The sequence below is a fragment of the Arvicola amphibius genome, chromosome 10, assembly GCF_903992535.2.
Source record: "Arvicola amphibius chromosome 10, mArvAmp1.2, whole genome shotgun sequence".
NCBI classification, from domain to species: Eukaryota; Metazoa; Chordata; class Mammalia; order Rodentia; family Cricetidae; genus Arvicola; species Arvicola amphibius.
In genome coordinates, this window is record NC_052056.1 from 15,171,017 (window position 1) to 15,185,871 (window position 14,855).

Below are 14,855 nucleotides of genomic sequence, written 5' to 3' on the forward strand. Positions count from 1 at the left end.
AACATGAAATGATCCGTTGGAAATTCCAGGAAGAAAAAAATAAACTAATAGAAAATAAAATTATATTATCTGAACTAGGGTAATAGATTATTTATGCTGTCATTTTAAATTTACTTTTTAAAATTTCTGTGTGTGTGTGTGTGTGTGTGTGTGTGTGTGTGTGTTTCTTCATGTGTGTAGGGATTAATGAGCATACATATCCATAGATGATGGAGGGGATGTTTGATCCTTTTAGCTGGATTCACAGGCAACTTCAAGTCCCCAATAATACTATTGAGAACTGATCTTGAAACTTTCGTAAGAGCAGTCAATGCTTTTACCTGCTCAGCCATCTCTCCTGCCTCCCATATTATTACTATGCAAACATGGTAAAAAAAAAAAAAAAAAAAAAAAAAAAAAAAAAAAAAAAAAAAAAAAAAAAAAAAGGTGCTTTTTCACCACAAATAGTCAATCCTTCAAAAAATACATAGTGTAAAGCAATTTTAAGCAAATCATAACAGATATCATTGGTTTCTTTATATTTGGCCTGAATTCTCTGTAATATTATAAAATAATAGTGTGGCTGTGCCACAGTAACATAAAAGAATAAACATCTTACAAAAGAGCACCATATGCTTTTATGCAATATTCTGAATTATTTTAATTAAGAAAATGATGCTTCAAGGAAAATTAATAATAACTTAAGGTCTTAAATTCCTTCTAAATATTTAGGTTGAATAGTAAACCTTTGGGGGTATAATCACCATTTAAATCCGTATTGGCAAGTTACAAGGAACTCTCTTTCTCTCTGATGGAAACGAACCAGTGACATAACATTTTCAGGGCTATTCATTCCCGATGGTAATTTACTTCTAATGTAGAACCAAGGTATTATTTCTCACAGAATTACTGAGGGGCTCTCAAGATGCATTAACCTAAAGGGAACTCATCAGTCTTTACCATCTCTAATTTCTATGAAGCAGTTCATCTTTTTGAATACTTTACAGTCTGTGTCATTCTGTACACATTATCTAATTGTGCCTTCCAGATGCAGAAAAGGATAAAACGTGAGCTGAAGATAGAAATCATATATTATACTAATTGTCATCTAATTTTCTGAACTACAGCAAAACCAGTTATCTTCACAAGGGAATGTCTGATTTGAATTTGCCTCTTGAACATGTGATAAATTTTAAAATAATGGATATACTGAGATGGTTAATATAATCACAAGACCTTCAGGTCATTATTAATATAATTTAGAATGGTTTCCAGCCTAAAAAAATTGTAAAAAAATTGAAAGAAATATATTAGACTTAATTTACTCTGAATTTGAAAAGCTGTAATTTTGTGGGTTCACGTTTTTATTCTTCTCTACCTCTGACAAAGTAATCTCCTGATAATATTTTAATAGACAGATTTCTAAAGCAGTTCTGAGCAGAAAGTCAGAATCTATTTTGTGATCCAGATACATAATAGTTTAAGTCCCAAGAGACTTGAGCTATTCTTTACTGTTTTGCTTAAAAATATCTACACTTTTTTTTCTATCTTACTCTATATTGAAAGGACAGTTCTTGGCAAACTACTATTTTATCATTATTGGATTCAACAGATGTATTTTTACATTTACTTGGAATTTATCAATTTCTTTTTAAATAAAATCAAAGCGTATTTTTGACTATTTATTAAATACCATTCCTACCTGATAATTTTCAATGTAGTCTAATATATTTATATTTATGTTACAAAAATCAGTTGATAAGAAGCATTCAAATAATGCTTTGAATGTTTTATTTTTTTCTTATGCTTTTGACATTTTGAGTTACATTTTTTAAATTTTTTTCCATCTAATTCCCAAAATACTACAATACAAAGAAATTAGAGGCATCTTGGGAAAAAAGTATTTCACAGGATGAATATATTCACTTTGTTCTCTTTTCTTCTGTCTCCAATAGTGACTCCCTAAGATTCTCTATAGCAATAATATGGAACTCACAGGAAGTGTTTTGAAAAGTATTTATTTATCTCTTCGAAACTAGCAACTCAAATAACTTCTTTTCATTCATTGGTCTGAATGGATACTATGTAAAAAGTGTTTGAAACAGTGGGCACTCTGTACAATGCACAGAATTGTCATATTGAATGCATATGAAAAACAATCGTCTTACACTGGGTTATACTACGTTTGCCTGATTGTCCAACAGTTGTAATCTGTACCTGGAAATGCTGAGAGCCCTGTAGCTGCTAGTCAATAAGGCTGAATGACTCAGAAGATTCACTCTGGTCCTGAAAGCCTGAAGCCTGTACAGTCACTAGTATTCAATCTACCTTAAATGGTCAAAGAGCTGAGCCTCAGAATCAGCCAAGAGCAAGAGATGACAGAGGCAGTGGAAGCAAAAGCAGATTCATGCAACACTGAGAGAAATGCAGTGGGCAATAAGCCTTGTACCCTGGACTGCTGTCATAATATGCTGCCCACTCTGTGGAAAGTCTCTTTCCCTCCAAATAATATGGAAAATATTATCACAGATACAGACAGAGACATGTTTCTTATTTGATCTCAGTTTTTGTCAAGTTAAAAATCAGTATTATTTGTCATTAGTATGGTTCTCAAAATGCAATATATATATATATATATATATATATATATATATATAATGTTACCATACACATGCAATTAATTCTCGTGTGACCCCATATTACCTTCCTTCTTTGTGCTCATAAATTTCCTCATACTTTTTACTAATATAAATCATAATTTATATGTTTCAATTTCTATCATTATGAATGCTAATACCAACTCATGTCAGAAGGCAAAATTATATCACTCTTGAATATTCCTTTTGATTCTGTATTGTTTGTAGTATAATACCGATTATGAACTGAATATCACATCCTGCTTCACTTATGATTATATTGTTCATAAAGTTGCAACACAGAGATTTTCCAAGGAATGTATTAGAGTATTAGAGTACACCTCCTTTCTGTAGGTAAAGTGGACTTGAAATTCACTCCAGTATTTATGTTTTTGTAATGATGTAGTTTGGTTACTCACCTAAGATGTCTCTATTTGCTCAGTTCCTAAAAGATTTTACACACACACACACATACACACACACACACACACACACACACACAGAGAGAGAGAGAGATAGAGAGAGAGAGAGAATGTAAATCAGGTTTTCGATACATTTATGCTCAGAACATTCTGTGTGTGTGTGTGTGTGTGTGTGTGTGTGTGTGTGTGAGTGTGTGTGTGATTGACTGATATGAAGCCACTTATTGTTTTTTTCATATCTGATGAAAATGTAGGCATTAAATTGATTTTTCTCTCTTTAGAGCTAATTGGACTTTTGTTCTGCTTTAACTATGATTTTACTGTCATTTACCATTTTTTCCCTTTCATTATTAAATGTTTAAGGCCTATTATTCTTAATCATGATAAAGGTTATGGAGGTTATTTTTTAATATTACCGCATTATAGCAATGTTTCCCTTGAATAAATAAAATTCTTTCTAAAACAAATATCAAAGTTAAAATGATATGTTTAGATATTTTGAAATCTGTATTGTTCTACTAGATGCTGTATAATAGTGTTTTAATTTCACAAACTAAAATATTTTTAAGTGTCTGTGTTTTGAATTATATTCTTCTTCATGACAGTTCATTTTCTTTATGGTCCTCTTTTTGTTCATTTATGCTCAGAACATTGCATGAGAACAATTACGTACTTTTATAAGTATGAGATACCCATGATGACATCGTCTTACCAAAGAGACATCCATTTTTACTTACTAGACATAATATGCTGGCAAAGTGGAGCAAATGAGGTTTTCTTCCTGTGATGCTATATCAGGGCTCCTTTAAACTTTCCTAATCAGGACACTGTTTACATCAGAAAATTTATTCTTAACTATGTATTTACATATGTAAAATAAGTATACAAACAAAAAATTATAATAAATTATAAAATCGTATAAGTTTTATAAAAATTAAAAAGTTTTTCAAAAATGCTTTGATAGTCATATAATTTAGCATTTTCAAAGATTAAAGTGAATATCTATATTAAGGAGATGACCACATGTATTTTTATAAGCAAGTAAACTTAGCTAAATATTTTACACTACAGTACAGAGATCATCCTTAGTGTTTGTCAGACTTCATTTCTATTTGTAATATATTAACTAATATAATTATATTTAATTTAATTATAATTACTATAGTTAAAATGACACTATACATAAGTCTATAGTATGATGGTATTGTAAAATGTTTTAGAATCTGTGAGAAACTTTTTCAGTAAACCGAAGCCAAATTCTTTGAATAAGATTTTCTGGAAGTAAAATCAGTAACCCCAATATCAATTTTTAAAAGAAATATTAAAAATCATTACAATTTGAAGATATACCATTGGATATTTTCATGAAGTTAATGATGGAAGAGACATATAAAACGTCTTGGATTTTCTTAAGTAAACCGATTGCTGATAACAACAAAAAATTCCCTGCCCAGTTAAATTATTTCATATTTCTCATTTGTTTCATTTTCATTTTTGTTGAAAATAGATTTTCTTCACACAGTTATACTAATTATTGTTCCTCCTTTTCCAATTTTTCTTTGATCCTGCTAACTTCCCCCCACCCAAATCTATATCCTTTTTCTTTCTCTCAAGAAAACTGTCATCTAATAAAAATAATATAATAATATAAAATAAAACAAATCAAACAAACCAGGATAGGACAAAACAAATATACCACAAAGAGTCAAAGAAAGAGCACAAGAAACATGGACAAAGATACATACATGTTAAAATCTCAGAGATCTCCTAAAAACACAAAGTCAGAAAACATTTTATAAAAACAAAAGACATGTAAGGAAAAAGAAAACCCCCAGGCAAAGCATTGTGAGATGAAAAGCCTTCACAAATACTACTGATTTCTTTCTTTTTTTTTTTTTTTTTTTTCTGTATCTACTGCTAGGCATAGGGACTACAATTAATGTAATTTGTATACTCAGTGAGTTTCCATTAAAGAAAACTAACTTTTCCTTTGTGTGCAGTTACCAATTGAAGAAAGGTTCTGTGTTAGAGAAGGAGCATGTGTCTCCTTCCCCTCTAACTGCATCAGGCACAAACTTCTGCTGGTTTTATGCATGTTTTCACAGTTCACAAATGCATTGAAATGGCTGTGATTAGGAAGGCGTGTTTCATTGCTGTTCTCCGTCATGAGAAGGCTAGGGACAAACCCTCATATCAAACAGGTAAAAGGAATCCCAGTAAGAGGAAAAGGGCCCTAGAGCAGACAAAAGTGTTAGAAATATCCCTACATCCACTTTTAGAAATCCCACAAAAGCCAAAAGTAAAACAATCACAACAGATAACAGAAGATCTAGTGCAGACCCATGCTTAGACCCATTTCCTCACAGGAAATATAAGCCAACAGAGTACTTATAAAGTAAAACTAATTATTCTTTGTCAAATTTAAGAAAAAGTTAAAGTATAAGCAGGGTTCAATGATGGCTGCTCATTTATTTCAACTAAAATTCTGTAGATTATAATGTTTCAGACAACCTAATAGAAATTACAAAGGAGAAAAAGACAACAATCAACGTGGTATACAATGATTACATCTTTTAAAAATATAGCAGGAAAAATGTGATTCACACATGGGAAGATGGATTAAATATAAGTGCATAGATTTCATTATATAGATAACTGTGGAGATTTCTGATGATTTGATCATATAAATATTATAATATTATAAGAATTTATAACCTAAAATGTTCTCTACTTAAAAAATAGATAAGCAAAGTTTCCTGAGAGTATATGATAATACCTTGGGGACAAATTAGTGAGATTTTCAATCATATATTTCTGAACTGAGAAAAATAACTTTCATGTAGCTTTAACAAATCATATTCTAATAGTCTATAGACTAACTTCAGATGACAATAACTCTGAAGTATATATTGTTTAAAGAGGAAATTAATAACTTCCTTAAAGAAATCTATGAAAAACAATTTAAATATATTGGAAAAAGTCAATAAATTTCTTTTTTGTTGTTTATTTTTATTTTTCCATTCATAAATTTACACTTCTTCCCCTCCTCTCATTCCCCTCCTGCTCTCCCACTCACTCTTCTCCCTCCCCCTCCCTGCTTGAGAGAGGACAGGGAACCCTGACCTGTGGGAAGTCCAAGGCCCTCCTTCCTATATCCAGGCCTAGGAAGCTGTGGATCCAAATAGACTAGGGTCCCAAAAAGCCAGTACATGCAGTAGAAATAAGTCCCAGTGCCTTTATCAATGGCTTCTCAGTCAGCTCCCATTGTCAGCCACAATCAGAGAGTCCGGTTTGATCACATGCTTTTTCAGTCCTGGTCCAGCTGGATTTGGTGACCTCCCATTAGAACAGGCACACTGTCTCAGTGGGTGGACCAACCCCTGCGGTCCTGACTTCCTTGCTAGTCTTCTACCTTTTTCTGCCCTTCAACTGGACCTTGGGAGCTCAGTCCTTAGCTCCAATGAGGTCCTCTGTCTCTGTCTCCATCTGTTGCTGGATGAAGATTCTACAGTGTGGAGGTTTCTCAGGAAATTGGGAATCAGCCTACCTCAGGATCCAGCAATACCACTTTTGGGAATATACCCAAGAGATGCCCAATCATACTGAAAAAGCATTTGTTCAATATATTCATAGCAGCATTATTTGTAATAACCAGAACCTGCAAACAACCTAGATGCCCCTCAATGGAAGAATGGATAAAGAAAGTGTGGCATATATACACATTAGAGTACTACTCAGCAGTTAAAAACAATGACATCTTGAATTTTGCATGCAAATGGATGGAAATAGAAAACACTATTCTGTGTGTGGTAACCAAGACCCCCCAAAAAGATGAATATGGTATGTACTCACTCATTAGTGGACTCTAGCCATAAACAAAGGACATTAAGCTTATAGTTTCCAAGCATAGAGAAGTCAAATAACAAGGTGAACTCAAAGAAAAACATGTATAGATCCTCCTGGAAATTGGAAGCAAACAAGATTTCTGGGCAAACGTTGGGAGCAAGGGGGTGGGGGTAGGGGGGGAGGTGAAATTGGGGGAAAGGGGAGAGGGGGAGAGGGAAGGGAGAAGGGAAAGAGTAGGAAGAGTTTGGGGGAATGGGAGGGTGGCGATGGAGGAAGGGTAGATATCAGAGCAGGGAAGAAGATATCTACATTAAGGGAGCCATTTTAGGGTTGACAAGAGACTTGGCTATAGTGGGTATCCCAGGTGTCCACAGGGATGCCCCCAGCTAGGTCCTTGGGCAGCAGAGGAGAGCGTGCCTGAACTGTCCTTGCCCCACTATCACACTGATGATTATCTCGAATAAATTTCTTAAATAATTTCAAGAAAGCCAAGAATAATTGATATAAATAAATAAATGTTTAATACCTGAAAATAGAAATAGAAACAGCAAGAAAGCACAACCTGAGGTAATTCTGGAAATGAAAACTCTAGGTACATGAACAGGAACTACAGATGAGATTATCACCAACAGAATACAAGAAAAGGAAGTGAGAATCTTCATCACTAAAACACAATAAGACAAATAGATACACCTGTCAAAAAATGTTAAATCTAAAACAATCCTGACGTAAATCATCCGGAAAGTTGGGAACACTATAAACAGTTCAAACAAAAGACTAATAGGAATAGAATAGATGATTTTCAGCACTAATGTCAAGAAAATATTATTAAAATATTATATATATATTTCCTAACCTAAACAAAGATATATATGTACATAAATGCACAAGGAGCTTACAGAACATCAAATAAATTCTATCAAAGAAAAAAAATCCCTTGCCAGCTAATAACCAAAGCACTAAACACAAAAAACAAAGAAAGAATATCAAAAGCTGCAAGAGAACAAAATCCAAATAACATAAAGGAGGATCTGTTAGAATTGCATATGATTTCTCAATGGACACTCTAAAAGTCAGAAGGGCCTAGAGAGATGTGTTGCAGCATCTAAGAGATCACTAATCCCAGCCCAGACTATTATACCAGCAAGACTTTCAATAACTATTGATGGAGAAAACATGATATTACATGATGAAATCAAATTTAAAAAAACATCTATCCACAGTTCCTGGAATGTACTAGAAGAAAAACTTCAACCCAAAGAGGTTCAAGATACTGAAGAACATGTAGACAATAAATAATCTCACACCATCTAAACCCAAAGAAGAAAAACACACACCCATGTGCATGCACACACATGCATGCACACCATTACAATCAACAACTGAAATAGAGCAACAGGAATGAACAATCATTAGTCAATGCTAGTTCTCAATACCATCTAACTCAATTCTCCAATTAATAAAAAACACAGGCACTAACTCACCCCATTGAATGATGGATCTTCTGGCAGACCGTCAGGTCTCCTTGCAGGCCAAGCAGCTCGCTGACAAAGGGTCTACCAGGCTAATGAAACAGGGGACCTCCCACCGGCCTGGGTGCACTCAATTCCTGGTCCCGGTATCCAAACAGGTTGCGCTGTGGGATTTTGTGGCCCCAAAGACAGGAGGATGAAGGGGGGGGTCTGGGTGCAAGCTGGGAAGGGACAGGAAGAGAGAGGCAGTATCCAGGGAGAATAACCCCTGCAGGAAGAGCAGGAAGTGTGTGTGGAGGGGGGTTGGGGAATGTCGGTGGTCCCTCTCCGGGCAGCTGCCGTGTTTCAGGCACTAACTCACCCCAATGAATGATGGATCTTCTGGCAGACAGTCAGGTCTCCTTGCAGGCCAGGATGGGGGGATGGGGGGATGGGGGATGGGGAGAGAAAAGTGTGAAGTGGAGGATGGGAAGAGCTTGGTGGAATAGGATGGTTGGGATATAGGAAAGGTGGATATGGGAACAAGGAATTATATATCTTAATTAAGGGAGCCATTCTAGGGTTGGCAGAGACTTGACTCTAGAGGGGTTCCCAGGTGTCCAGGAAGGTGCCCCCAGCTAGTTCCTTGGGCAGCTGAGGAGAGGGTGCCAGAAATGTCCAGATCCTATTGCCATACTCATGAATATCTTGCATATCACCATAGAACCTTCACCTGGCGTTTGATGGAGAAAATGACAGAGCCCCACATAGGAGCACCAGACTGAGCTCCCAAGGTCCTGATGAGGACCAAAAGGAGGGAGATCATGAGCAAGGAAGTCAGGACCATGAGGAGTGCGTTTACCCATTGAGACGGTGGGACAGATCTAACGGGAGACCACCAAGTCCAGTTGGAATGGGACTGATGGAACAGGGGACCAAACCGGACTCTCTGAATGTGGCTGACGGTGGAGGAGGTCTGAGAAACCAAGGACAACGGCGATGAGCATGAACTCTACAGCATGGACGGGCTCACTGTGAACCTTGTCAGTTTGGTTGCTCACCTTCCTGGACTTAGGGGGAACTGGGAGGACCTTAGACTTAACATAGTGAAGGGAACCCTGATGGCTCTTTGGCTTGGAGAGGGAGGGAGTGGGGGTATAGGTGGAAGGGAGGGGAGGGAACGGGGAGGAGGAGGGGAGGAGATGGAAATTTTTAATAAAAAAATGAGAAAAAAAGAAAAAAACACAGACTAGTAGAATGAATATGAACACAATAACCACCCTTCTACTGCATTTAAGAAGAACAATCCAACATCAAATACAGACACTTCAGGGTTGGAAAAAAATTCTAAAGAAATAGCTCTTAGAAGCAAGCTGGTGTAGATATTTTAATATCTAATAAAACAATTTCAAACCAAGTTAATAAAAAAATGGAAAAGAATACTTCATACTCATTAAATGAAAAATGCACCAAGAAATTTTGATTCTCTTTGTATTGACTTTAGTTATTTTATATATTATATAGCTTTTACAATAATTATATATACCTCTGATATTAAAAAAGAAAAACACACTAATATCTGTAGAATAGTATTAGAATTCAATATTCTAATATTTTTCCTTTTCAAACATCTGAACCTGGACTAGGTTTAACAAGCAAACTCCTTGTTCAGGACTAATAACCTAACAGAGCGTTAAATTTCAAAATCCTGTTTTATTGGTGAACATGAATAGAATGGTTCCAAACTAGCTCAAAACTGAGTATAATAAGGTTTATTTATTTAGAGGCAGAGTCACAGATCACAGTTTTTAACATAAGCAAGAAACAGGAACCAAATCCAGCAGCCAAGAGAGATTAGGAAAGCAAGCACACACATTTTTGGTACCCAAAACCATGCTCAACCTAGTTCAGCATCTCAAAGGTCATTGCCCGAGTTTCCCTAGCATCTCCTACTTTTGTCTAAATAAGAGAGTTCCAAACCAAATACAAAACTATATACTATAAGAACAGATACTAAATATAAAAATTACAATTATAACCAATATAATATTAAGCAAAAAACTTATGATAAATGCTTCAATCATTATTCTATCCTAAGGAATCTAAGTCTTGTTTTAGAAATGGGTTGGCTAACTCATGAGGGGAAAGCCTAGGAATCTTGTAGTCTTCAACCCCAACAAAGACCTGAGAAGAGAGATTATAATATTGGAATAGAGTTACATAATGTTTTATGTTCATCATTGTATCAATATTTTAGGTGGTTTCTATTGCCAAATGAGCATGTCAGCTATTAATTATCTATACATCAGGTGATGGACATCTGGTTTGTTCTTACTTTTTGACCATCATATATGTAGAAAGGTCTCACTGGTTCCCATAGTGATTCAGTCCCAAAGAAACAAACAGATACTTATATTAATTATAAACTGTTTGGTCTATTGCTCAGGTTTATTACTAACTAGCTCTTACAACTTAAGTTAACATAATTGTTATCTATGTTTAACCACATGGTTTGGTACTTTTTCTCAGTGAGGCATTCTAATCTTGCTTCCTGTGCACATGGATGGTGACTAATTCTCTGCTTTTCCTCTTTCCAGGATTCTCTTAGTCTGGTAGCTCCACAAATACTTCCTATATGACTACTAGCCAATCGGTGTTTTATTAATTTATTATGAGTGACAAATCTTTACCATCTACAAGACCATTCTTGACAACTGGTTTTTCTTTGCTAGCCTGTTCCCAAAGCTGCTTATAAAATAGCCAATCTGAGGCTTAATATTAGGAACAATTGTTTGGCTAATATCTTCAGATTCTTTCTGGCTAGTTCTACCTTTCAAATTAACCCACTTTTATTAATCTCTTTATTGCCACAAGGCTGTGGCTTACATATAAGATCTGGCATCTTTCTACTTTGACTGTTACATTTCATCTTCTTTGAATCCACTCTCTTATTCTGTTTCTGTTCCGATTTCTCACCTGACTTTACTTTGCTAAGCCATTGGCCAACAGATCTTTATTCATTAACCAATAAAAACAATTATAAAGAGAATATCTTACATCAATCATATTTTTTTCAGAAACATCTGTGTAAAATAAAATTTTTGTTCTAATATTATATTAAGTATCATGCCAGGAAATTGTCTTTATAATAATTTCTATTTTAAGACTATAAAAATATTTATACTTTTTGTGAACACTTGAGAAAGATGATTTCTATCATTTTAATCTCAATGTAGGAGAACATATGTGAGGTCAAATTTAATACTAATCAGAGGGTACTGCCACTAAGCTACAGAGCTATCTGCACTCCTAATAAAATATTTATAATTTGCAACAAGCATGACATCAAAGACCGTGGTAGACATACACATTTTTATTATGTTTATGTTGCAGTATGAGTCCTTATGCAGTACAACAAAGTATAAAATTAGGTATCTATGCCAATATAGTTTATACATCACAAACATATACATGTTGGTAGGCTTAACTAATTACATCTAACCTAACAATATAATAAAAATGTTACTGAAAATGTGAGACTGAAATAAAAGAAAGATTTTTTACTTTTGAATACTCAGAAAATAGTCATTAAAGAATAGTGACTTTTCATTATGCCATTTTCTTTTCCCAATGTAATTTCATTATAAATAAAATATATCAAAATCTTAATGTCTCATGTATCCTGGGAAGAAACTTTACTACTTTACCCTTTTCAATATTCTGTATCTTTCATCAGCTTGCCCTTCTACTACACTTATCATTTGCAACCTCAGTGAACTATGGAGAAGAAATTAGAGTATCAAGAAAAAAAATCATAAATTGTAAATGATTAAACATATCATTAATAATATTACATTGCTTTCTTTTTTGCTCACTTTCTAAATACAACTAATGATTCCAGTATGACATCATATCTTCCTAGAGATTCTGAGTTAAATATAACTAATTATATTATCATATAAGCCATTTAAATATATACATTTATTAATATGCAGATGTACATGTATATGAAGAGGTTGTAAAACTAACATTAGGCAGATGACTCTCATTCATAATAGCCAGAAATTGGTACTAGTATAATTGGTGGTCAATGTAAAAATGGATGAAGAAAATGTGGCACATTTACATAATGGAAGATTACTAAACTCTTACAAAAATGAAATCACAAAACTCACAGATAAATTAGTAACACATCAGGATAATATATTGAGTGTGAAGAACAGGGATGAACAACTAAATTTAAGGTATATTTGAATGACTTCATAGAAGCTTAATATAGTAGAAGTTTCCTAAAGTATGTATGTATATTAAGATAAACTAAACAGAATTGTCAAACAATTGGGAGACAAAGCCCAAACTGTACCTCTATCCTCACCAAACAAAGATTACTGTTCTAGGAATGGTATAAATCTATACAATTTTCTTTGCCATAGAAGACCCATGGGAACCTACAAAGAACTCAAGCTATTGCCAAGTGTAAATACATCTCCCCCAAAGCAGATGGTAAGGCCCGGTTGCTGAAAAAAAAAAAAAAACAAAACAAAAAACAAAAAACAAACAAAAAACCCTACAAAAGTTATTAAACAGACAAATTCAAACTGGTGCCTTCACAGAGACTTCATCACTCGTGTCTAGCGTTCACAATACTGGAAGGTACTCTATAAAAGGAGAAGGGTAGACTCCATTCCAGCTATAAACACTTTGATTTACAATGGTGTCATGCTTGAAAAATAGTGGAAAGTGAAACAAAACTTGTAGAAATAACAAACCAATATCTGATTGAATTTAATGTCTACTCCTTGAGAAGGACCCCAATGTAGACACAGCTATGGTGGACAAGACGCAAAAAACAGCTAGGTCAGGAAACTAAATTGTAGCTCAAGCAAGAATTTGCAAAAGAACATATGGAGAAATGTGCCTTGCTACTTTACATTTAGATAACATTTTTATGTAATAAAAGATTGTCTGTCTAAATATGGCCCTACCCACAGTACCACAGACTTGTACACAGGCCAGTCTGATTTGGGCAAATCCCTCAATTGAGTTTTCATTCTCAATTGGCTTTAGGATATGTCAAATTAAAAATAAAATCTAACTAATCATAATTATCAAATCAAAAAATTATACTAATATCTTATGCATTTTAATATATTATATATTTTCTTCATATAAATTCTACTATGTAAGCATTGAAATGTATACTTTTAATGAAGGTAGGAAATTTTAAATTATATGATAATAATCCTTAACATAATTTAATAAAGTATTGAAAACTTATTTAAATACACAGAAGACAATAGAATTGGAAACCTAGAATATGTAACTGGAGGTTTCACTCCCACATGCCACCATTGTGTTAGTGGCCGGCTGGCATGTTGTCTCTTCTGTGGCTGGCTCGAATCTCTTAGACTCTGATCTTTTCATTCTGTGTCTCTGCTTGGATATCCCACCTGAATATATTTTGCCCTCCCATTGTTCAAAGCTGATTTGTTTATTTATCAACCAGTGAGAGCAACACATATTCATATCATACAGAAAGATATTCTATATCAAAAACGTATCAGTAATGATGAAAACTATGTAGGGTGACTAGACCTGAAAATAATATTGAGGTGAATGAAAATAATATTGAGGTAGAAGTTCAATGGTCAAGGATACTCCTCCAGCTGACACAGATTTGGTTCCACACACCTAGTTCAGGTTGCTTACAAATGCTTTTAAGTCAAGATTCTGGGTATCCAATGACTTCTGCTTTCGGTAGTCATATGCACACACTGGCACACATAAATTAAGGGAGATATTGTAAATATCGTTACAATATTGTAAAGGAGTAAGTCTCAAAAGAATCCCATACCAGTTTGAAATTATGATTAATAAAATGGATATTTATTTAAAGGGAAAAACTTACATATCATCTTCCTAGACATTGGCCCTCTGCACAACCAGGAAAAAAAAAAGAGTCTGTTACCCGGAAGCAGAGTCCAAAGTAACAGAGGGAGCAACGCGGCTACCGCTGCTTTTTCAAGCCAGAGACCATGCCCAAGTGAGCTGGTATCTTAAAGGCTGTTGGCTGAAGGAGTGGGAGCAGCTCCCACAGCAGCAATATTGTAGATTGGAATTTTATAAATCCTGACATTGTGAAAAGATAAATTAGTCATTTTCCTCCACTGAAGATGTAAATATATATGATAAAGAAATGCATTTCAGTAAATAAGGAGAATATAAAAAGTTCCCTATTCACAAATAACATAAAAGTATTTGAAAAATGTACCTATAACTGGTATAATAAATAAATTCAATACATTTACAGGACTCTGGATCAATGTACATGAATAAATTGTGTATATACAATAAAGCAAACAATTTAAAATGTAAAATATCTACTTAATAAAGAATCAAAAAGATACTCTGAGGCTGAGGAATTAGCTCAGGTATAGTCCTTGTCTAGCATGTTGAAGAAAACCCAATTGGTCCCCAATACTACAGGTAAAAAGAATTCACTAACAATATTGAATATAATG